This window comes from Arachis hypogaea, chromosome 13 (assembly GCF_003086295.3).
Source record: "Arachis hypogaea cultivar Tifrunner chromosome 13, arahy.Tifrunner.gnm2.J5K5, whole genome shotgun sequence".
Lineage (NCBI taxonomy): Eukaryota > Viridiplantae > Streptophyta > Magnoliopsida > Fabales > Fabaceae > Arachis > Arachis hypogaea.
In genome coordinates this window covers 43098890-43124151 of record NC_092048.1, presented here as the reverse complement: position 1 = coordinate 43124151, position 25262 = coordinate 43098890, and the positions used below count along the sequence as shown (strand labels likewise).

The following is a 25262-nucleotide window of genomic DNA, read 5'->3' as shown; positions in this document are numbered from 1 at the left end:
AAACTCTTGGCAAGGTATGAGGAATTAGAAGTCCTATCCTAGTTATCCTTATCAATTGTAATGAGAATTGGATTTTTCTCCCACTTTGTTAACCTCTAACTATGAAGGTAAGTTAAGTGGATGAATTAATTTTTGATTCCTCAGGTCCTAGTCTTTCCTTGGGAAAGGCTAGAGTTATTGGAACTCGAATTAATTCTTGAAGAATTCCAATTTTCAGTCAACAATGAGTTTGATAACTCAAGTGTCTTCAATGACTCAACCAAAGCCAAAAGGGAAAAATCCAAATTATTTATATAAATAAAGGGAAGCAATCATAATTCTAAAATACCTCAAGTTATACTAATAAAGATATCAAATGTAACATGGAAGAGTTCATAAATTGAATTGGGAAAATAAATAAAAGGAACATTGAACCTGTGATGAAGAAGAAATAATCCTAAATCCTAAAACTAAATCCTAAGAGAGAGGAGAGAACCTCTCTCTCTAAAAAGTACATCTAAAACTAAAATTGTGTGTTGTGAGCTTATGATCATGAATGAATGGATTCTCCCACTTTATAGCCTCTAATTTATGTTTTCTGGGCCAAAAACTGGGTCGAAAACAGCCTAGAAATCGCCTCCTGCGATTTCTATTACATTCAGGTCGCGGGAAAGTGACGCGGAGGCGTCGTCCACGCGTCCGCACGGATTGAAGTTCGCAGATGCGATGCGGGCGCGTTATTCACGTGTTCGCGTCGCCTAACTTCGGGGCAGCTATGACAAATTATATATCAAATCGAAGCCCCAGACGTTAGCTTTCCAACGAAACTGGAGACGCATCATTTGGACCTCTGTAGCTCAAGTTATGACCGTTTGAGTGCAGAGAGGTCAGGCTGGATAGCTTTAGCAGTTCCTTCAGTTTCTTGTATTCCTTCTACTTTTGCATGCTTCCTTTCCATCCTCTAAGCCATTCCTGCCCTGTAATCTCTGAAATCACTTAACACACATATCAAGGCATCTAATGGTAATAAGAGAGGATTTAAACATAGGGAACTTAAGGCCAAAGAAGCATGTTTTCAATCAAAGCACATAATTAGGAAGGCAAATGTAAAACCATGCAAATAGTATGGATAAGTGGGTAAAGAGTTGATAAAAACCACTCAATTGAGCACAAGATAAACCATGAAATAGTGGTTTATCAGTCAACTTTCCATTGAGCTCCTTCCACACATATGTCCATGAGGACTTGGTCCAACCTTTGATCAAAGTTGACCCTTCTAGTGTAGGGGCGTGCGTTTTCTTCCATCATTGGCAAGTTGAACGCCAGCCTTACATTTTCCGGACTGAAATCTAAGTATTTCCCCCGAACCATCGTAAGCCAATGCTTTGGATTCGGGTTCACACTTTGATCATGGTTCCTAGTGATCCATGCGTTTGCATAGAACTCTTGAACCATTAAGATCCTGACTTGTTGAATGGGGTTGGTGAGAACTTCCCAACCTCTTCTTCGGATCTCATGTCGGATCTCCGGATACTCATTCTTTTTGAGCTTGAAAGGAACTTCAGGGATCACTTTCTTCTTGGCCACAACTTCATAGAAGTGGTCTTGATGGACCTTTGAGATGAATCTCTCCATCTCCCATGACTCAGAGGTGGAAGCAATTACCTTCCCTTTCCTCTTTCTTGAGGATTCTCTGGCCTTAGGTGCCATTGATGGTTATGGAAAAACAAAAAGCAATGCTTTTTACCACACCAAACTTAAAATGTTTGCTCGTCCCCGAGCAAAAGGAGAAAGAAAGAAGGAGAAGAAGAAGAAAAATGGAGGAGAGGGAGAGATATGTGTATTCGGCCAAGGGGAAGAAGAAAGGGTTGTGTTGTGTGAAAATGAAGAAGGAAAGAGGGGTTTATATAGGAGTGGGGAAAGGTTTAGAGTTCGGCCATTAGGGTTGGATTTGGGAGGTAAAAGAGTTTGAATTTTGGAGGTAGGTTGGGTTTTTTGGGGAAGAGAGGATAGATGTGAGTGGTGAAGAGGTGATGTGGAAGAGTGATTGAGGTGATTGGTGAGGGGTATTTATGGAAGAGAGTTATGAAAAGGTGTGAAGAGGAGAGAAGAAAATGTGAGGATCCTGTAGGGTCAAGGACTTAACATCCCTGCTCCAATTAGGCGTGAAAAACGCCCTTAGCATGCATGTCTGGCGTTAAATGCCAGCTTGCTTCTTGTTTTTGGCGTTAAACGCCCAAATATAGCCTGTTTCTGGCATTTAACGCCACTTCCATGCTCTGTTCTGGCGTTAAACGCCAGTCTGGTGCTTGTTTCTGGCGTTTAACGCCAGCTTGATGCTTCTTTCTGGCGTTAAACGCCAGTTTGATGCTTCTTACTGGCGTTTAAACGCCAGTAAGTTCTTCCTCCAGGGTGAGCTATTTTTAAAGCTTTTTTTTATTCTGTTTTTTTTATTTTTCAGTAGTTTTTGTGACTCCACATGATCATCAACCAAAAAAAAAATAAAATAGATATAATTAAATAACATTGGGTTGCCTCCCAAGAAGCGCTTCTTTAATGTCAATAGCTTGACAGTGAGCTCTCATGGAGCCTCACAGATATTCAGAGCATTGTTGGAACCTCCCAACACCAAACTTAGAGTTTGAATGTGGGGGTTCAACACCAAACTTAGAGTTTGGTTGTGGCCTCCCAACACCAAACTTAGAGTTTGATTGTGGGGGCTCTGGTTGACTCTGCAGTGAGAGAAGCTTTTCATGCTTCCTCTCCATGGTTACAGAAGGAGATCCTTGAGTTTTAAACACAAGGTTGTCCTCATTCAGTTGGAGGACCAACTCTCCTCTGTCCACATCAATCACAGCTCTTGCTGTGGCTAGGAAGGGTCTTCCAAAGATGATGGATTCATCCTCCTCCTTCCCAGTGTCTAGGATTATGAAATCAGCAGGGATGTAAAGGCCTTCAACCTTTACTAACACGTCCTCTACTTGTCCATAAGCCTGTTTTCTTGAGTGTCTGCCATCTCTAAAGAGATTCTGGCAGCTTACACCTCAAAGATCCCAAGTTTCTCCATTACAGAGAGTGGCATTAAGTTTATTCCTGACCCCAGGTCACACAGAACCTTCTCAAAGGTCATGGTGTCTATGTTACAAGAAATTAGGAATTTACCAGGATCCTGTTTCTTTTGAGGTAATTTCTGCCTATCCAATGCATTTAGTTCATTGGTGAGCAAGAGAGGTTCATCTTCCCAAGTCTCATTACCAAATAGCTTGGCATTCAGCTTCATGATTGCACCAAGGTATTTAGCAACTTGCTATTCTGTAATGTCTTCATCCTCTTCAGAGGAAGAATACTCATCAGAGCTCATGAAGGGCAGAAGGAGGTTCAATGGAATCTCTATGGTCTCTAGATGAGCCTAAGATTCCTTCAGGTCATCATTGAGGAACCTTCTAGTGTTCAGAGGACGTCCCATGAGGTCTTCCTCATTGGGATTCACGTCCCCCTCCTCCCTTGTAGGTTCGGCCATGATGGTCAAATCAATGGCCTTGCACTCTCTCTTTGGATTTTCTTCTGTATTTCTTGGGAGAATACTAGGAGGAGTTTCGGTGACCCTTTTACTCAGCTGGCCCACTTGTGCCTCCAAATTTCTGATGGAGGACCTTGTTTCATTCATGAAACTTAGGGTGGCCTTAGATAGATCAGAGACTATATTTGCTAAGCTAAATGGATTCTGCTCAGAATTCTCTGTCTGTTGCTGAGTGGATAATGGAAAAGGCTTTCTATTGCTAAACCTATTTCTTCCACCATTATTAAAGCCTTGTTGAGGCTTTTGTTGATCCTTCCATGAGAAATTTGGGTGATTTCTCCATGAGGGATTATAGGTGTTTCCATAGGGTTCCCCCATGTAATTCACCTCTGCTATTGCAGGGTTCTCAGGATCATAAGCTTCTTCTTCAGAAGATGCCTCTTGAGTACTGTTGGATGCAGCTTGCATTCCATTCAGACTCTGAGAAATCATATTGACTTGCTGAGTCAATATTTTGTTCTGAGCCAATATGGCATTCAGAGCATCAATTTCAAGAACTCCCTTCCTCTGAGGCGTCCCATTACTCACAGGATTCCTTTTAGAAGTGTACATGAACTGGTTAATAGCAACCATGTCAATGAGTTCCTGAGCTTCTGTAGGCGTTTTCTTTAGGTGAATGGATCCACCTGCAGAATGGTCCAATGACATCTTTGATAACTCAGACAGACATCATAGAATATATCCAGGATAGTCCATTCTGAAAGCATGTCAGAAGGACACTTTTTGGTCAGTTGCTTATATCTCTCCCAAGCTTCATAGAGGGATTCACCGTCCTTCTGTTTGAAGGTTTGAACATCCACTCTAAGTTTACTAAGCTTTTGAGGAGGAAAGAACTTGGCTAAGAAAGCCGTGACCAGCTTATCCCAAGAGTTCAGGCTATCTTTAGGTTGAGAGTCCAACCATATTCTAGCTCTGTCTCTTACAGCAAACGGGAAAAGCATGAGCCTATAGACCTCAGAGTCAACCCCATTGGTCTTAACAGTATCACAGATCTGCAAGAATTCAGTTAAGAATTGAAAAAGATCTTCTGACGGAAGTCCATGAAACTTGCAGTTCTGTTGCATCAGAGAAACTAATTGAGGTTTAAGCTCAAAATTGTTTGCTCCAATGGCAGGGATTGAGATGCTTCTTCCATGTAAGTTGGAATTTGGTACAGTAAAGTCACCAAGCATCTTCCTTGCATTGTTATTATTTTCGGCCATGTCTCCTTCTTTTTCAAAAATTTCTGTCAGATTTTCTCCAGAGAGTTGTGCTTTAGCTTCCCTTAGCTTCCTCTTCAGAGTCCTTTCAGGTTCAGGATCAGCTTCAACAAGAATGTTCTTATCCTTGTTCCTGCTCATATGAAAAAGAAGAGAACACAAAAGAAAATATGGAATCCTCTATGTCACAGTATAGAAATTCTTTATGTAAGTCTAAGAAGAGAAGAATAGAAGAAGGAAAAGATAAGAATTCGAACACAGAGGAGAAGAGTGGGTTCAAATTTTTGAGTGAAAGAGAAGTGTTAGTAGATAAATAAATAATTAGAAGGAGATGAGAGAGGGAAGAAGTCGAAAATTAAACAAAATAGAATAAAAATACTTTTGTTTTTTAATTTAAAATTAAAGTTAAAATTCAAAAATAAACTAAAAATGAAATTAAATTAAATTTTAAAACAATTAGTTAATTAAAAAGGAATTTTGAAAAAGAGTTTAGTGATTTTCGAAAATTAGAGAGAGAGAGAGAATTAGTTAGGTAGTTTTGAAAAGGATATGATTGAAATAGTAAACTTTTAAAATCAAACAAAAAGTCAAGTAGTTAATTGAAAAAGATTTGAAAATTAATTTTTGAAAAGATAAGAAGTTAGAAAAGATTTTGAAATTGATTTTGAAAATGATGTGATTGAAACTTATTTTGAAAAAGATTTGAAAAAGAAATTTAAAAAGATTTGATTTTGAAAATTAAAGTTGATTACTTGACTAACAAGAAACTAAAAAGATATGATTTAAAATTTAAAGAATGAACCTTTCTTAATAGGTAAGTAACAAACTTAAAATTTTTGAATCAATCACATTAATTGTTAGCATTAATTTCGAAAATATGAAATAGAAATAAGAAAAAGATTTTGAAAATCAAAATTTAAAATTTTCGAAAATATGAAAGAAAAAATGAAAAAGATTTTATTTTTGAAAAAGATTTGAAAAAGATAGAATTTTTAAATTGAAAATTTGATTTGACTCATAAGAAACAACTAAATTTAAAATTTTTTTGAAAAAGTCAACTCAAATTTTCGAATTTTATGAGAAGAAAAAGGGAAAGATATTTTTTTGATTTTTGAATTTTTAATGATGAAAGAGAAAAACAATAAAAAGACTCAAAACATGAAAATTCTGAATCAAAACACATGATGCATGCAAGAACACTTTGAATGTCAAGATGAATACCAAGAACACTTTGAATGTCAAGATGAACACCAAGAACTTATTTTTGAAAATTTTTAAGAAAAGAAAAAATATGCAAGACACCAAACTTAGAAATTTTCAAACTTTAGATACTAACAAATTGAAAATGCATATGAAAAACAAGAAAAGACACCAAACAAGAAAAATTAAAGATCAAACAAAGAAATTCATCAAGAACAACTTGAAGACCATGAAGAACATCATGCATGAGTTTTCAAAAATTTTTAATGAAATTAAAAATATGCAATTGACACCAAACTTAAAAATTGACACAAGACTCAAACAAGAAACATAAAATATTTTTGGTTTTATGATTTTATTAAATTTTTTTTTTGGATTTTTCGAAAATTAATTGGAAAAAGACAATTAAGGATTTCAAAATTTTTAATGAGAATTCCAGGAATCTTGCAATGTTAGTCTAAAGCTCCAGTCCAGGAATTAGACATGGCTTATTAGCCAGCCAAGCCTTCAGTGAAAGCTCCGGTCCAAAACACTAGACATGGCCAATGGCCAGCTAAGCTTTAGCATACAAATCAGGCATACAACAGCTGATACTTCATCCAACTTCATTCTATGCTGATAGGTGGAAGCCCCAGTCCAAATGAATTAGACATGGCTTTACAGCCAGCCAGGCTTCAACATGCTTCATGAAACTCTAGAATTCATTCTTAAAAATTCTGAAGAACATAGAATAATTTATTTTTTTAATTAATTTTTTTTTGAAATATTTTCAAAAATAAAAATAAAAATAATAAAAATAAAGAGCTTAAAATTAAAATAAAATTTACCTAATCTGAGCAACAAGATAAACCGTCAGTTGTCCAAACTCGAACAATCCCCGGCAATGGCGCCAAAAGCTTGGTGCATGAAATTGTGATCTCAATGGCGCCAACAACTTGGTACGTACAATCGTAATCTCAATTCTTTGTCACAACTTCGCACAACTAACCAGCAAGTGCACTGGGTCGTCCAAGTAATAAACCTTACGTGAGTAAGGGTCGATCCCACGGAGATTGTCGGCTTGAAGCAAGCTATGGTCACCTTGTAAATCTCAGTCAGGCGTATTCAAATGGTTATAGAGTTTTAATAATTAAGGCTGTGTTTGTTTTTAGAGACAGGACAGAACATGACACTGAAACGGAGACAATAGGACGGAGACACTAAAAATTATCTTTTGTGTATTGTGTTTGGATACGATGGACAAGACACTAATGTAATGTCTAGTATTATGTTTGGATACACATGGACAAGACTAAAATATTATATGAAATGACTAAAATAGTCCTGTGATTCAAAATTTTTTATATCAATACAAATTAATTTAATAAAAAATGAGAGTACGTAGGAGTACAGACAGAACTTGAAAAAAATATTTGAAGAGGCAAAAAATTTTAATAAAAAAATATATTAGTATTTATATTAAAATAAAATTTATAAATATAATTATTTTATTTTAAAATTTATTATTAATATGTAGGAATACATATGGTTAAGATTAACAAAAAAAATAAATTTGAGTTTGATTAATAAAAAATTTTGTTTAAGTTAATAAGCCAAATTAATTTTAAATAAAAAATTAATTTTAAAAAAAATCCATTTTTACATGAAAAAACAATTAGTTTTTGCATATAAAAATATATTTTTATTTAAAAAAAACTAATTTTTTTATCTAAAGACTGATTTTTCTTTATAAAAAACTGATTTTTCTTTAAATTATATAAAATCAATTACAATTTATAAATTATTTTTTAGCATTTTAAAAGATTAATTTTACTTTTGCTAATATTTATCTTTCAAAAGTTTCAAGATTAATTATTTTTGTTATTATTTTTATTACAAATCAAATAATATAATATAAGGTTAAAATGGTATTGAAGTAAAACGATAAAAAGAAAAGAATTATCTACCCCCAATAAAAAATTCTACAGAAAGGAGAGAGTACCTGGAAAAGAAAGAGATAGAGGAAGAACAGGAAGAAAAAAGTATCTTTGAACAACGCAATAGGAAAAATAAGAAGGGGTAATAGTGGAAAAAAAGGAAAACAAAATTTATAAAATTGTCCGTGTCCACTCTTCCAAATCCCGTGTCCATCATTGTCCTTCGTGAAAGAGTGGACACAAAAGTATAAAAAACTGTCTCGGAGACAATATGTCCACTGTCCATGTCTCTGCTTCCAAACACTTTTTAAACAAGTGTTGTCCATGTCTCCGTGTCCTGCCCCCGAAAACAAACGCTACCTAAAAGATAAATAAAACGTAAAATAAAGATAGAGATACTTATGTAATTCATTGGTGAGAATTTTAGATAAGCGTATGGAGATGCTCTTGTTCCTTCTGAACCTCTGCTTTCCTACTGCTTTCGTCCAATCCTTCATACTCCTTTCCATGGCAAGCGTTATGTAGGGCATCACCGTCGTCAATGGCTACATCCCATCCTCTCAGTGAAAATGGTCCAAAATGTGCTGTCACAGCACGGCTATTCATCTGTCGATTCTTGATCATACTGGAATAGGATTCAGTAATCCTTTTGCGTCTGTCACTATGCCCAGCACTCGCGAGTTTGAAGCTCGTCACAGCCATCCCTTCCCAGATCCTACTCGGAATACCACAAACAAGGTTTAGACTTTCCGGATCTCAAGAATGGCCGCCAATAATTCTAGCCTATACCACGAAGACTCTGATCTCATGGAATGGAGGGCTTGGTTGTCAGGCGAGGCAACCATGTGTCATGAACCAGGAGGCTAAGAGATACGCACTCAAGCTATCGCAAGTAGAACGGAAGTGGTTGTGAGGCACGCGTTCATAGGTGAGAATGATGATGAGTGTCACGGATCATCACCTTCCTCAAGTTGAAGAACAAGTGTATATCTTAGATAAGAAATAGGCTTGAATTGAATAGAAAAATAATAGTACTTCAGATTAATTCATGAGGAACAGCAGAGCTCCACACCTTAATCTATGGTGTGTAGAAACTCTACCGTTGAAAATACATAAGTGATAATGGTCCAGGCATGACCGAATGGCCAGCCCCCATAAAGGTCTAAGATAGCATAAAACTGATCAAAGATGTCTAATACAATAGTAAAAGGTCCTATTTATATCAGACTAGTTACTAGGATTTACAGAAATGAGTAAATGATGCAGAAATCCACTTCTGGGGCCCACTTGGTGTGTGCTTGGGCTGAGCATTGAGCTTTACACGTGTAGAGGCTTCTCTTGGAGTTGAACGCCAGTTTGTAACCTGTTTCTGGCATTTAACTCCACTTTGCAACCTGTTTCTGGCATTTAACTCCAGAATATGGCAGGAAGCTGGCGTTGAATGCCAGTTTGTATCGTCTAAACTTGGGCAAAGTATGGACTATTATATATTTCTGGAAACCTTGGATGTCTACTTTCCAATGCAATTGAGAGCGTCCCATTTGGAGTTCTGTACTTCTAGAAAATCCATTTTGAGTGCAGGGAGGTCAGAATCCAATATCATCTGCAGTCCTTCTTCAACCTCTAAATCTGATTTTTGCTCAAGTCCCTCAATTTCAGCCAGAAAATACCTGAAATCACAGAAAAACACACAAACTCATAGTAAAGTCCAAAAATGTGATTTTTATTTAAAAACTAATAAAAATATATTAAAAACTAACTAAATCATACTAAAAACTATGTAAAAATAATGCCAAAACGCGTATAAATTATCCGCTCATCAAGAACCTCGAGTTCTTATTCCATATATATATATATATATTGTTTTTTCCAGATGTAGGACGTGAAGCACCGCACTGAGCATTCTGGAGACTCTTGGAAGTGAAGAAATACCTTAGGACTCGGTGGTTGTATTTTGTTTATATATATATATATATATATATATAATAGATTCTCCACCTTGTATTTTGTATTTTTTCCCTCCACCTTATATATATATATAATAGACTTGTTCTTATGTATTTTCAACGGTAGAGTTTCTACACACCATAGATTAAGGTGTAGAGCTCTGCTGTTCCTCATGAATTAATACAAAGTACTATTATTTTTCTATTCAATTCAAGCTTATTCCGATTCTAAGATATTCATTCGCACCTCAATTTGAATGTGATGATCGTGACAGTCATCATCATTCCCAACCTATGAACGCGTGTCTGACAACCACTTTCGTTCTACCTAAGATTGAATGAGTATCTCTGGGATTCCTTAATCAGAGTCTTCGTGGTATAAGTTAGAATCCATGGACGGCCATTCTTGAGATTCGGAAAGTCTAAACCTTGTCTGTGGTATTCCGAGTAGGATCTGGGAAGGGATCGCTGTGACGAGCTTCAAACTCGCGAGTGCTGGGCGTAGTGACAGACGCAAAAGGATCAATGGATCCTATTCCAGTATGATCGAGAACCGACAAATGATTAGCCATGAAGTGACAGTGCATTGGACCATTTTCATTGAGAGGACAGGATGTAGCCATTGACAACGGTGATGCCTATCATACAGCTTGCCATAGAAAGGAGTATGAATAATTGGATGAAGACAATAGGAAAGCAGAGGTTCAGGAGGAACAAGCATCTTCATACGCTTATCTGAAATTCTCACCAATAAATTACATAAGTATCTCTATCTTTAATTTACGTTTTATTTATCTTTTAATTATTAAATCTCCATAATTAATTGAATCCGCCTGACTGAGATTTACAAGGTGACCATAGCTTGCTTCAAGCCGACAATCTCCGTGGGATCGACCCTTACTCACGTAAGGTTTATTACTTGGACGACCCAGTGCACTTGCTGGTTAGTTGTGCGAAGTTGTGACAAAGAACTAAGATTATGAACGTGCGTATTAAGTTTTTAGCGCCGTTACCAAGTAATGAACCGTCACGATTTCCGCGCACCAAGTTTTTGGCGCCGTTGCCGGGGATTGTTCGAGTTTGGACAACTGACGGTTCATCTTGTTGCTCAGATTAGGTAATTTTATTTTAATTTTAAGTTTTTGTTTTCATTCTTTTTATTTTCGAAAAAAATTTGCAAAAAAAAAATAATTTATGTTCTTCAGAATTTTTAAGAAGGAATTCTGGAATTTCATGGGATATGTTGAATCCTGGCTGGCTGTAAAGCCATGTCTAAATTCTTTTGGACTGAGGATTCTTTTTCACATGCTTGAACTATGTATGCTGAAGCTTGGCTGGCCATTGGCCATGTCTAGTGTTTTGGACTGGAGCTTTCACTGAAAGCTTGGCTGGCTAGTAAGCCATGTCTAATTCCTGGACTGGAGCTTTAGACTAACATTGCAAAATTCCTGGAATTCCTATTAAAAATTTTGAAATCCTTATTTTCTTTTTCAAAAGAATTTTTGAAAAAAAAAATCCAAAAAAAATTAATAAAATCATAAAACCAAAAATAATCTTGTGTTTCTTGTTTGAGTTTATTGTCAATTTATAAGTTTGGTGTCAATTGCATGTTTATCTCTTTCTTGCATTTTTCGAAATTCCATGCATTGCATTCTTCATGATCTTCAAGCTGTTCTTGGTAAGTCTCCTTGTTTGATCTTCATATTTTCTTGTTTTGTGTCTTTTCTTGTTTTTCATATGCATTCTTGCATTCATAGTGTCTAAAAATTAAAAATTTCTAAGTTTAGTGTCTTGCATGTTTTTCTTTTCTTAAAAATTTTCAAAAATAAGTTCTTGATGTTCATCATGATCTTCAAAGTGTTCTTGGTGTTCATCTTGACATTCATAGTGTTCTTGCATGCATCACTAGTTTTGATCCAAAATTTTCATACATTGAGTCTTTTTGATGTTTTTCTCTTCCATCATTAAAAATTCAAAAATAAAAAGATATCTTTCCCTTTTCTTCTCATAAAATTCGAATATTTGACTTGACTTTTTCAAAAATTTTTAAAATCTAGTTGTTTCTTATGAGTCAAATCAAATTTTCAATTTAAAAATTCTATCTTTTTCAAATCTTTTTCAAAAATCAAATCTTTTTCAAAAATCAAATCTTTTTCATTTTTTCTTTCATATTTTCGAAAAATTAATTTTCAAAAATCTTTTTCTTATCTTGTTCATAATTTCAAAATCTTTACTAATAATTAATGTGATTGATTCAAAATTTTTTAAGTTTGTTACTTGCCTATTAAGAAAGGTTCAATCTTTAAATTTCAAATCATATCTTTTTAGTTTCTTGTTAGTCAAGTAATCAACTTTAATTTTCAAAATCAAATCTTTTTAAATTTTTTTTTCAAATCTTTTTCAAAATAAGTTTCAATCACATCTTTTTCAAAATCAATTTCAAAATCTTTTCTAACTTCTTTTCTAACTCCTTATCTTTTCAAAATTTGATTTTCAAATATTTTTCAATTAACCACTTAACTTTTTGTTTGATTCTTATCTTTTTCAAAACTATCTAACTAACTCTCTTTTTCTAATTTTCGAAAATCCCTTCCCTCTTTTTCAAAATTCCTTTTTAAACTTTAATTTAATTCAATTTCATTTTTCTTTTTAATTTTCGAATTCTAACTTTGATTTTAAATTAAAAACAAAAATACTTTTATTTTAATTTATTTAATTTTCGAAATTCTCTCCCCCTCATCTCTTTCTAATTATTTTATTTATTTACTAACACTTCTCTTCATTTAAAAATTCGAACCCTCTCCTCTTTCTGTGCTCGAATTTCTTTTCTTCTTCTACTTACATTAGGAATCTCTATACTGTGACATAGAGGATTCCATATTTTCTTTTCTGTTTTCTTCTTTTTCATATGAGCAGGAACAAGGATAAGAACATTCTTGTTGAAGCTGATCCTGAACCTGAAAGGACTCTGAAGAGGAAGCTAAGAGAAGCTAAAGCACAACTCTCTGGAGAAAATCTGACAGAAATTTTCGAAAAAGAAGGAGACATGGCCGAAAATAATAACAATGCAAGGAAGATGCTTGGTGACTTTACTGCACCTAATTCCAATTTACATGGAAGAAGCATCTCAACTGCCATTGGAGCAAACAATTTTGAGCTGAAACCTCAATTAGTTTCTCTGATGCAACAGAATTGCAAGTTTTATGGACTTCCATCCGAAGATCCCTTTCAGTTCTTAACTGAATTCTTGCAGATCTGTGATACTGTTAAGACCAATAGGGTTGATTCCGAGGTCTACAGGCTTATGCTTTTCCTGTTTGCTGTAAGAGACAGAGCTAGAGTATGGTTGGACTCTCAACCTAAAGATAGCCTGAACTCTTGGGATAAGCTGGTCACGACTTTCTTAGCCAAGTTCTTTCCTCCTTAAAAGCTTAGCAAGCTTAGAGTGGATGTTCAAACCTTCATATAAAAGGAAGGTGAATCCCTCTATGAAGCTTGGGAGAGATACAAGGAACTGACCAAAAAGTGTCCTTCTGACATGCTTTCAAAATGGACCATCCTGGATATATTCTATGATGGTCTGTCTGAATTATCAAAGATGTCATTGGACCATTCTGCAGGTGGATCCATTCACCTAAAGAAAACGCCTGCAGAAGCTCAAGAACTCATTGACATGGTTGTAAATAACCAGTTCATGTACACTTCTGAAAGGAATCCTGTGAGTAATGGGACGCCTCAGAGAAAGGGGGTTCTTAAAATTGATACTCTGAATGCCATATTGGCTCAGAATAAAATATTGACTCAGCAAGTCAATATGATCTCTCAGAGTCTGAATGGATTGAAGGAATCATCCAACAGTACTAAAGAGGCATCTTTTGAAGAAGAAGCTTATGATCTTGAGAACCCTGCAATAGCAGAGGTGAATTACATGGGTGAACCCTATGGAAACACCTATAATCCCTCATAGAGAAATCATCCAAATTTCTCATAGAAGGATCAACAAAAGCCTCAACAAGGCTTTAATAATGGTGGAAGAAACAGGTTTAGCAATTGCAAGCCTTTTCCATCATCCACTCAGCAACAGACAGAGAATTCTGAGCAGAATCCATCTAGCTTAGCAAATATAGTCTCTGATCTATCTAAGGCCACTGTAAGTTTCATGAATGAAACAAGGTCCTCCATTAGAAATTTGGGGGCACAAGTAGGCCAGCTGAGTAAAAGAGTCACTGAAACTCCGCCTAGTACTCTCCCAAGCAATACAGAAGAAAATCCAAAGAGAGAGTGCAAGGCCATTGATTTAACCATCATGGCCGAACCTACAAGGGAGGAGGAGGATGTGAATCCTAGTGAGGAAGACCTCCTGGGACGTCCAGTGACCAATAAGGAGTTTCCCTTTGAGAAACCAAAGGAATCTGAGGCTCAATTAGAGACCATAGAGATTCCATTGAACCTCCTTTTGTCCTTTATGAGCTCTGATGAGTATTCGTCCTCTGAAGAGGATGAAGAAATTACTAAAGAGCAAGTTGCTAAGTACCTTGGTGCAATCATGAAGCTGAATGCCAAATTATTTGGTAATGAGACTTAGGAAGATGAACCTCCCTTGCTCACCAATGAAATGAATACATTGGATAGGCAGAAATTACCTAAAAAGAAACAGGATCCTGGCAAATTCTTAATACCCTGTACCATAGGCACCATAACCTTTGAGAAGGCTCTGTGTGACCTGGGGTCAGGAATAAACTTAATGCCACTCTCTGTAATGGAGAAACTTGGGATCTTTGAGGTGCAAGCTGCCAGAATCTCATTAGAGATGGCAGATAACTCAAGAAAACAGGCTTATGGACAAGTAGAGGACGTGTTATTAAAGGTTGAAGGCCTTTACATCCCTGCTGATTTCATAATCCTAGACACTGGGAAGGAAGATAATGAATCCATCATCCTTGGAAGACCTTTCCTAGCCACAACAAGAGCTGTGATTGATGTGGACAGAGGAGAGTTAGTCCTTCAACTGAATGAGGACAACCTTGTGTTTAAAACTCAAGGATCTCCTTCTGTAACCATGGAGAGGAAGCATGAAAAACTTCTCTCACTGCAGAGTCAACCAAAGCCCCCATAGTCATACTCTAAGTTTGTTGTTGGGAGGCCACAACTAAACTCTAAGTTTGGTGTTGAACCCCCACATTCAAACTCTAAGTTTGGTGTTGGGAGGTCTCAACAATGCTCTGAACATCTGTGAGGCTCCATGGGAGCTCACTGTCAAGCTACTAACATTAAAGAAGCGCTTATTGGGAGGTAACCCAATGTTATTTAATTATGTCTATTTTATTTTCCTTTTGTTATTTCGTGTTTTAGTAGGTTGATGATCATGTGGAGTCACAAAAACTACTGAAAAATTAAAAACAGAATGAAAAATAGCATTGAAAATAGCACACCCTGGAGGAGAGCAGTCTGGCGTTTAAACGCCAGAAACAAGCATCTGTCTGGTGTTTAACGCCAGAAACAAGCACCAAGCTGGCGTTTAACGCCAGAAACAAGCATCTGTCTGGCGTTAAACGCCAGAAACAGTCTACATTTGGGCGTTTAACACCAGAAACAAGTAGCAGTCTGGCGTTAAACGCCAGGATTGCACAGTAAGGGCGTTTTACACGCCTAATTGGAGCAGGAATGTTAAGTCATTGACCCCACTTGATCTGTGGACCCCACAGGATCCCCTCAGGATTTGTGGATCCCACAGGATCCCCACATCTTTTTCTCTCTTCTTCACACCTTTTCATAACTCTCTTCCCCAAATACCCTTCACCAATCACCTCAATCACTCTTTCCCATCACCTTTTCACCACTCACATCCATCCTCTCTTCCCCATAAACCCCACCTACCTCCAAAATTCAAACACTTTTCCCTCCCAAACCCAACTTTAATGGCCGAACCCTAAACCCTCCCCCACTCCTATATAAACCTCTCATTCCTTCTTCATTTTCACACAACACAACCCTTTCTTCTTCCCTTGGCCGAATACACACCCCTCTCCATCTCCTCCATTTTTTTTCTTCTTCTCCTTCTTTCTTTCTTCTTTTGCTTGGGGACGAGCAAACATTTTAAGTTTGGTGTGGTAAAAGCATAGCTTTTTGTTTTTCCATAACCATTTATGGCACCTAAGGCCAGAGAAACCTCTAGAAAGAGGAAAGGGAAGGCAATTGCTTCCACCTCTGAGTCATGAGAGATGGAGAGATTCATCTCAAAGGTCCATCAAGACCACTTTTATGAAGTTGTGGCCAAGAAGAAAGTGATCCCTGAGGTTCCTTTCAAGCTCAAAAAGAATGAGTATCCGGAGATCCGACTTGAGATCCAAAGAAGAGGTTGGGAAGTTCTCACCAACCCCATTCAACAAGTCGGGATCTTAATGGTTCAAGAGTTCTATGCAAACACATGGATCACTAGGAACCATGATCAAAGTGTGAACCCAAATCCAAAGCATTGGCTCACCATGGTTCGGGGGAAATACTTAGATTTCAGTCCGGAAAATGTAAGGCTAGCGTTCAACTTGCCAATGATGGAAGAGAACGCACGCCCCTACACAAGAAGGGTCAACTTTGATCAAAGGTTGGACCAAGTCCTCATAGACATATGTGAGGAAGGAGCTCAATGGAAAATTGACTCAAGAGGCAAGCCGGTTCAATTAAGAAGGCATGACCTCAAACCAGTGGCTAGGGGATGGCTAGAGTTCATTCAACGCTCAATCATTCCTACTAGTAACCGGTCTGAAGTTACTATAGACCGGACCATCATGATCCATAGTATGATGATTGGAGAGGAGGTAGAAGTTCATGAGATTATACCTCAAGAACTTTACAAGGTGGCTGACAAGTCCTCCACTTGGGCAAGGTTAGCCTTTCCTCACCTCATATGCCACCTCTGCAATTCGGCTGGAATTGACATAGAGGGAGACATCCTCATTGAAGAGGACAAGCCCATCACTAAGAAAAGGATGGAGCAAATAAGAGATCATAGACCTTAACAAGAGCATGAGGAAATTCCCCACCATGAAATCCCTGAGATGCCTCAAGGGATGCACTTTCCTCCACAAAACTATTGGGAGAAAATCAACACCTCCCTAGGAGAATTAAGTTCCAACATGGGACAAATAAGGGTGGAACACCAAGAGCACTCCATCATCCTTCATGAGATTAGAGAAGATCAAAGAGCTATGAGGGAGGAGTAACAAAGGCAAGGAAGAGACATAGAGGAGCTCAAAAGAACCATTGGTTCTTCAAGAAGAGGAAGACGCCACCCTCACTAAGGTGGACTCTTTCCTTAATCTCCTTGTTGTTATTTCTCTGTTTTTCATTTATTATGCTTTATGTTTTATTTATGTTTGTGTCTTTACTATATGATCATTAGTGTTTAAGTGTCTATGTCTTAAAGCTATGAATGTCCTATGAATCCATCACCTCTCTTAAATGAAAAATGTTTTAATTACAAAAGAACAAGAAGTACATGATTTCGAATTCATCCTTGAAACTAGTTTAATTATTTTGATGTGGTGACAATACTTTTTGTTTTCTGAATGAATGCTTGAACAGCGCATATATCTTTTGAAATTGTTATTTATGAATGTTAAATATGTTGGCTCTTGAAAGAATGATGAAAAAGGAGACATGTTATTTGATAATCTGAAAAATCATAAAAATGATTCTTGAAGCAAGAAAAAGCAGTGAATACAAAAGCTTACAGAAAAAAAAAAGAAAAAAATGGTGAAAATGAAAGAAAAAGAAAAAGCAAGCAGAAAAAGCCAAGAGCTCTTTAAACCAAAAGGCAAGAGCAAAAAGCCAATAGCCCTTAAAACCAAAAGGCAAGGGTAATAAAAAGGATCCAAGGCTTTGAGCATCAGTGGATAGGAGGGCCTAAAGAAATAAAATCCTGGCCTAAGCGGCTAAACCAAGCTGTCCCTAACCATGTGCTTGTGGCGTGAAGGTGTCAAGTAAAAACTTGAGACTGAGCGGTTAAAGTCAAGGTCCAAAACAAAAAGAAAAGTGTGCTTAATAACCCTGGACACCTCTAATTGGGGACTTTAGCAAAGCTGAGTCACAATCTGAAAAGGTTCACCCAATTATATGTCTGTGGCATTTATGTATCCGGTGGTAATACTGGAAAACAAAGTGCTTAGGGCCACGGCCAAGACTCATAAAGTAGCTGTGTTCAAGAATCAACATAATGAACTAGGAGAATCAATAACACTATCTGAATTCTGAGTTCCTATAGATGCCAATCATTCTGAACTTCAATGGATAAAGTGAGATCCCAAAATTATTCAAGAGGCAAAAAGCTACTAGTCCCGCTCATCTAGTTGGAGCTAAGTTTCATTGATATTTTGAAATTTATAGTATATTCTCTTCTTTTTATCCTATTTTATTTTCAGTTTCTTGGGGACAAGCAACAATTTAAGTTTGGTGTTGTGATGAGCGGATAATTTATACGCTTTTTGGCATTGTTTTTACATAGTTTTTAGTATGATTTAGTTAGTTTTTAGTATATTTTTATTAGTTTTTAAATAAAAATCACATTTCTGGACTTTACTATGAGTTTGTGTATTTTTCTGTGATTTCAGGTAATTTCTGGCTAAAATTGAGGGACTTGAGCAAAAATCAGATTCAGAGGTTGAAGAAGGACTGCAGATGCTGCTGGATTCTGACCTTCCTACACTCAAAGTGAAATTTCTGGAGCTACAGAACTCCAAATGGCGCGCTCTCAATTGCGTTGGAAAGTAGACATCCAGGGCTTTCCATAAATATATAATAGTTCATACTTTGCCCGATTTTAGATGACGCAAACTGGCGTTCAACACCAGTTCCATGTTGCATTCTGGAGTTAAACGCCAGAAACAGGTTGCAAAGTGGAGTTAAACACCAGAAACAGGTTACAAACTAGCGTTCAACTCCAAGAGAAGCCTCTACACGTGTAAAGCTCAATGCTCAGCCCAAGCACACACCAAGTGGGCCCCAGAAGTGGATTTCTGCATCATTTACTCATTTCTATAAACCCTAGTAACTAGTCTGATATAAATAGGACTTTTTACTATTGTATTTACATCTTTTGGATTATCTTTTGATCCTTTGATCATGTTTAGGGGGCTGGCCTCTCGGCCATGCCTGGACCTTGTTCTTATGTATTTTCAACGGTAGAGTTTCTACACACCATAGATTAAGGTGTGGAGCTCTGCTGTTCCTCATGAATTAATACAAAGTACTATTGTTTTTCTATTCAATTCAAGCTTATTCCGATTCTAAGATATTCATTCGCACCTCAATATGAATGTGATGATCGTGACAGTCATCATCATTCCCAACCTATGAACGCATGTCTAACAACCACTTTTGTTCTACCTAAGATTGAATGAGTATCTCTGGGATTCCTTAATCAGAGTCTTCGTGGTATAAGTTAGAATCCATGGACGGCCATTCTTGAGATTCGGAAAGTCTAAACCTTGTCTGTGGTATCCCGAGTAGGATCTGGGAAGGGATGGCTGCGACGAGCTTCAAACTTGCGAGTGCTGGGCGTAGTGACAGACGCAAAAGGATCAATGGATCCTATTCCAGTATGATCGAGAACCGACAGATGATTAGTCATGCAGTAACAGCGCATTGGACCATTTTCATTGAGAGGACAGGATGTAGCCATTGACAACGGTGATGTCTAACATACAGCTTGCCATAGAAAGGAGTATGAATGATTGGATGAAGACAATAGGAAAGCAGAGGTTCAGGAGGAACAAGCATCTTCATACGCTTATCTGAAATTCTCACCAATGAATTACATAAGTATCTCTATCTTTAATTTACGTTTTATTTATCTTTTAATTATTAAATCTCCATAATCAATTGAATCTGCCTGACTGAGATTTACAAGGTGACCATAGCTTGCTTCAAGCCGACAATCTCCGTGGGATCGACCCTTACTCACGTAAGGTTTATTACTTGGACGACCCAGTGCACTTGCTGGTTAGTTGTGCAAAGTTATGACAAAGAACTAAGATTATGAACGTGCGTATTAAGTTTTTAGCGCCGTTACCAAGGAATGAACCGTCACGATTTCCGTGCACCAAGCGCCTCACCACCTTTGATTTACAACATAGGCGTAAAGCTCTGTGTGGTAGGGTGTTACATTACGGTATTAGAGCAGTTTGTTCTAGTAGAGCCTGAGGGACGGACTGACTATGCTTCTAGGCATACTCTGGGTGTCTGAACATGCCAATTAGGATATCTAACTGATATATGTGGCATATTTGTTCATGATCATGCATTTGAGACTTTGAAGAATTGGACTTGTGATATTGAGACTGATCACCTTGATATCACTTATTTGGTGTGAAAAGGAACTAAATGGCGTCTCACGGACCTGGGCGAGGTATTCGGAGAGTGCTTCCCTCTACTTTCCTTAGTAAACTAAATTTTCGAGGACAAAAATTTCTGTTAGGGGGATATGATGTAAACCCCGGGTAATTAATAAATAACTAGCCAATAAATTAATTATTATTTAAAGAAATCAAAATATTAAATTTTATACTTTAAAGCGATATAAATAATTAAAATATGAATTTTGACACTAATTTTAAAGATTTTGGCCCAAAATCGGATCCACGGGTCAAACCAGTCAAACCGAGCCCAAACCGGGCCCAAGAACCCAAGCCCAATTATATAAAAACCCTTCCCTACCCTCAGTAACTCGTATTGCTTAGAGAGGAAGAGAGAGCATAGTGATTTGGGGGAAAAGGAAACGCTATTCGCCGTTAACTTCTATCGTCCATAACTTTCAATCCGGAGCTCTGATTTACGAGCCGTTAGCGGTCACGTGTTCATCTCGGAATTTTCTACAAAAACCACCAAATAATTTGGTAAGAAATTTTGTTTTCTTACCCATCCTTTTCCCTTCTATTCAGATTTCATTTTTGGGTTAATGGGTATTGAGGATTTTGATGTTTTGATGTATTGGGATTAAATTAACTTGAATAAATTGATGGGTTTTATCTAAATAATCCGTGAATAAGGTAAGAAAACTCTAAACCCTTGTGGTTATCCAATTATGTGAACCCTAGTTATTAATTTGGTGAATTTTATGGAATTAGATTGAGCTTATTTTAAATTAGAGATTTAATCGGTGAATTGGAGCGCTTGAAATCAAGCTTTGATGCCTGGACCTTATAGCACTTGATTTGGAATCTTGGAGGCTTGAATTGAGGAGTTTGAGCTTGGGGAAAAATCGTCCATGGTATGATTTGGGTTTGTCATAGATAATATATAATGTATCGTAAAAACTTAAGCTAGTTGACCGTATGATAGGTTGAATGTTGTGAACTTGCTAATGTTAGTGGTTTTGGTGAAATCTTGAGTTTATGATAAGTTTGTGATGATGATTGATGAGCCTTTGATGATGGTTGATGAGACTTGATGATTTGAGTATAATCATTGATGTATTGATGAATTGCATTGTTTTGATTGAAAATGGTTGGGATAGAATTGTCACAAATTGAGAATTGATATGTTGTGGAAGGAATAAAATGGGTATGGGATTGTTTGGAGTATATTTGATGTTGTTTGAGACGTGAAACTTTGGTTGAAAATTGAAGATTTGGAAAATAGAGGTTTTGAACTCTTTTAGTAAAAATAGATTTTTAATAATCTTCGACAGATCATAACTTGAGCCTTGGAATTTGGATTTGAATGAAATCTATTTCTAATTAAAGATAATTTTGAAATCTTTGAAACGGTATAAATTTTGTGAAAATTGGAGTTTTGTAGAGGAGGTTATGAACGTCGGAAGTTAGGTGTATAAAATTGGGTTTTTTAATGACTTAACATCTTTTGAAGAAAAGGGAGTGTCGTGTACGTGAGCCCCCTGTTTTAACCAAAAATGAGAATTTTGAATGTTTAACATATCCTCTAGCTTTCCAAACCTCTTTTACGCTTGTTTAAGGTCCGTTAGTGAGTCTTTAAGCCATAGAACAAGGATGAGTCTGTTAAATAAGTTGAGGAGATACTTGGGAGGGTTTTGTGAAGAGTTAATTGAATTAATGAGGCATTAGTAATGTTGAATAAGAAGTAAGTAATGAAGATAATGATAATAGTAATGAAATATGGCTGAGTTGAGAGGTGTTTGATGATGAGGCTGGTTATGAGAAAGAAGAATAAGGAGAACTGAGTTAATTATGAACTTTGAATGAGATATGATGAGATTGATTGAGATATCTGAGATCGGGTAAGATGCAGTGGCGTTGTCCACTTGCTCCGGGTAAGAAATGTGGAAGAAGAATGATTGAAAGTGATTACGAAGACAATGATTATGAATGTGAAGTGTGAATGTATGTTCTGTTTTGTTTTGTTGCATCATTTTCTCTCTGTTGTAAAGTGTGTTGGGCACTATATCCCATGAGTGTGACGAGCACTATATCTCAAGAGTGTATGAATACTTTATCCCGGAATATGCGATAGGCACTATATCCCATAAGTGTGGCGGACACTATATCCCAAGTGTTTGACGGGCACTATATCCCAAGAGTGTGGAGACATGTTAGAGAGACAAATATCCGGATTAGCTGCCGGGTGTGTCGTGTTTTGACAAAGTAATTGACACGTGAGCTCACAGCCAGTAGGACAAGCATACATATGGTGCATTCGTATGTTTTGCTTGACTGTGCATTGTTTTAGTTTGTTTAACTGCTTTATCCCTACTTATCTGCTACTTGTTCTACTTGCTGTAACTGCTATATGTATACTTGTGCTTTCCTTGTCTATTTTGTATGTGTTTGCAACTGAGAGATCCCTTGTTTGGTGGAGGAGCGACGAGGGTTGTTTTACCGGTGATTCGGAGGGTTAGAGGAGATAGAAAGTGAAATATTGGGTTTATAGGGGGGAATAGTTAAATTAGAATTTGGATCCCTAGATAGATTACCGAAAACTTATAGTTTAGTAAAATCTTAAAGTTTTAAATTTGAGTGTCGACATTCTAGGAATGCCTTTGGCTTTTTTGTGACCTTTTATATTAACTATGCAGGTACCTTTATCATACTGAGAACCTCGAGTTCTCATTCCATACATATATTATTTTTTTTAGATGCAGGACACGAAGCACCACTCTAAGTATTCTGAAGACTCTTAGAAGCGAAGAACTATCTTAGGACTCGGTGGTTGTTTTTTGTTTATATTTATATATATGTAATAGATTATCCATCTTGTATTTTGTATTTTTTTTCCTCCTGGAGGTTGACTTGGAGAAATAGAAGTTACGTTTATCTTTTAGTTTATTTTTGAGTTGTATATATATATATATATATATATATATATATATATATATATATATATATATATATATATATATATATATATAGCCGGCCTTTGCTTCGCAGGTTGAGTTCAGAGCTTTCTTATGTATCTATCCTTTGAAACTTTGTTTATATACTTATCTCATTGGTTTTCTGTATAAGCCTTCTATCCAATCGCTTTTCGAGTGTGACGCATTTTTAGTCTTGTTTTGATCATCCTTTCTTCTATATATATATATATGTATTTACGTATTTTTGTTTTAGAGGTCGTAGTGCCTCACAATCTTTGATTTACGTCATTGGTGTAAAGCTCTGTATGCTAGGGTGTTACATTATGGTATCGGAGTAGTTTGTTTCTGTAGAGCCTGAGGGATGGAATGACTATGCTTCTGGGCATACTCTGGGTGTTTGTACATGCCAATTAGGATATCTAACTGATATATGTGTTATATTTGTTCATGAGAATACATTTGGGACTTTGAAGCACTGGACTTGCGATATAAAGAGTGATTACCTTGATATCACTTGTCTGATGTGAAAAGGAACTATATGGCGTCTCACAGACATGGCCAAGGTATTCGGAGAGTGCTTCCCTCTATTTTCCTTAGTAACCTAAATTTTTGAGGGCGAAAATTTCTATTAGGGGATAGGATGTAAACCCCGGGTAATTAATAAATAATTAGCCAATAAATTAATTATTATTTAAAGAAATTAAAAAAATTAAATTTTATAGTTTAATGCGGTAGAAATAATTAAAATATAAATTTTGACACTAATTTTAAAGATTTTGGCCTAAAACTGGACCAACGGGCCGAACCAATTAAACCGGGCCCAAGAACCCAAGCCCAATTATATAAAAACCCTTCCCCACTCTCAGCAACTCATATTGCATAGAGAGGAAGAGAATGTGTGTAACACCCTACCACACAGAGCCTTACGCTTAAGTCGTAAAGCAGAGGTGGTAAGATATTACGACCTCTAAAAGAAAAGACATATAAATATAGTTGAAAGAAATTATGTCTAGAAGCCTTGAAGAATAAGCTAAACAAAAACGATAAACAGAAAATCGTGTCACACTTGCATGGATATTCATAGAACGGAGAAGTAAGATCAAAAGAAAACTGAAAACATATGTATATATCATAGTTCCGAAACTTATATAGCAAGCTCCAGACTCGACCTGCGAAGCTAAGGCCGGCCAGAGTATATAATTATATATATTTATATACAACCCAAAATAAAACTCAAACTACAAAATAAACACCTATATCTCCAAGTCAACCTCTAGGAGGGACAAAACACAAAATGTACATGCGGAGATTCTATAAACATATATATATATATATATATATATATATATATATATATATAGCCTAAAACAAAATATGACAGTCCAAAAGATAGTTCTTCGCTTGCAAGGAGGCTCTCCAGACGCTCAACGAGGTGCCTCTCGACCTGCATCTGAAAAACAACAAAATATATATGAAATGAGAACCGGAGGTTCTTAGCATGGTAAAGGTACCCGCATAGTTAATATAAAAGGTCCCGGGAGAGCCAGAGGCATTCCTAGAACTTCGACACTTAGATTTCAGCTTAAGGGTTCAACTAAACCAGAAATTAGGCAAGTTATCTAAGGTATTAAAGTTCTAAATCTAACTTTAACTTGACACTTCACTTTCTGACTCCTCCAATCCTCCGAGACACTGGTGGAACAACCCCTCTCACACCTCCGTCAAGAGTGATTTCTCAGAAGACATACACATACAATTCAAGCAATAAAAACACAGATAGAGAAATATTTACAGCAAGTAGAACAAGTAACAGATAAGCAGAATTAAGCAGTTAAGCAAACTAAAACAATGCACACTCAAACAAAGCAAACAAATGCATATGATGTATGCCTATCCTATGGCAGATGAGTCTCATCTGTCAGTTATACAGCCAACCCGACATGTCTTGGTAGTTAACCATTGTAGAGTCCCTCTGTGCGCACATCCCCAAGCTCAATAACATAGTATTCCATGGAGTCAAACTCCAAGCTCAATAATATTCTATTGAGTCAAACCCCAAGCTCAAATATAATATTCAATATTCATATATATGCATGCCCATGGGGGAATTCGGGGAGT

The 25262-nt window shown here is 36.6% G+C and overlaps 2 non-coding genes across 2 annotated transcripts; one reads left to right on the top strand and one right to left on the bottom strand.

Moving 5' to 3' along the window:
* Window positions 1-4260: 4260 nt before the first annotated feature.
* On the top strand, window positions 4261-4368 carry LOC112739050 (small nucleolar RNA R71). Its single transcript, XR_003169990.1, has one exon. It is a non-coding gene; the product is annotated as a small nucleolar RNA R71 (small nucleolar RNA).
* Window positions 4369-13256: 8888 nt separating this feature from the next.
* LOC112740063 (small nucleolar RNA R71) lies at window positions 13257-13364 on the bottom strand. The gene has a single exon (XR_003170998.1). It is a non-coding gene; the product is annotated as a small nucleolar RNA R71 (small nucleolar RNA).
* Window positions 13365-25262: the final 11898 nt, after the last annotated feature.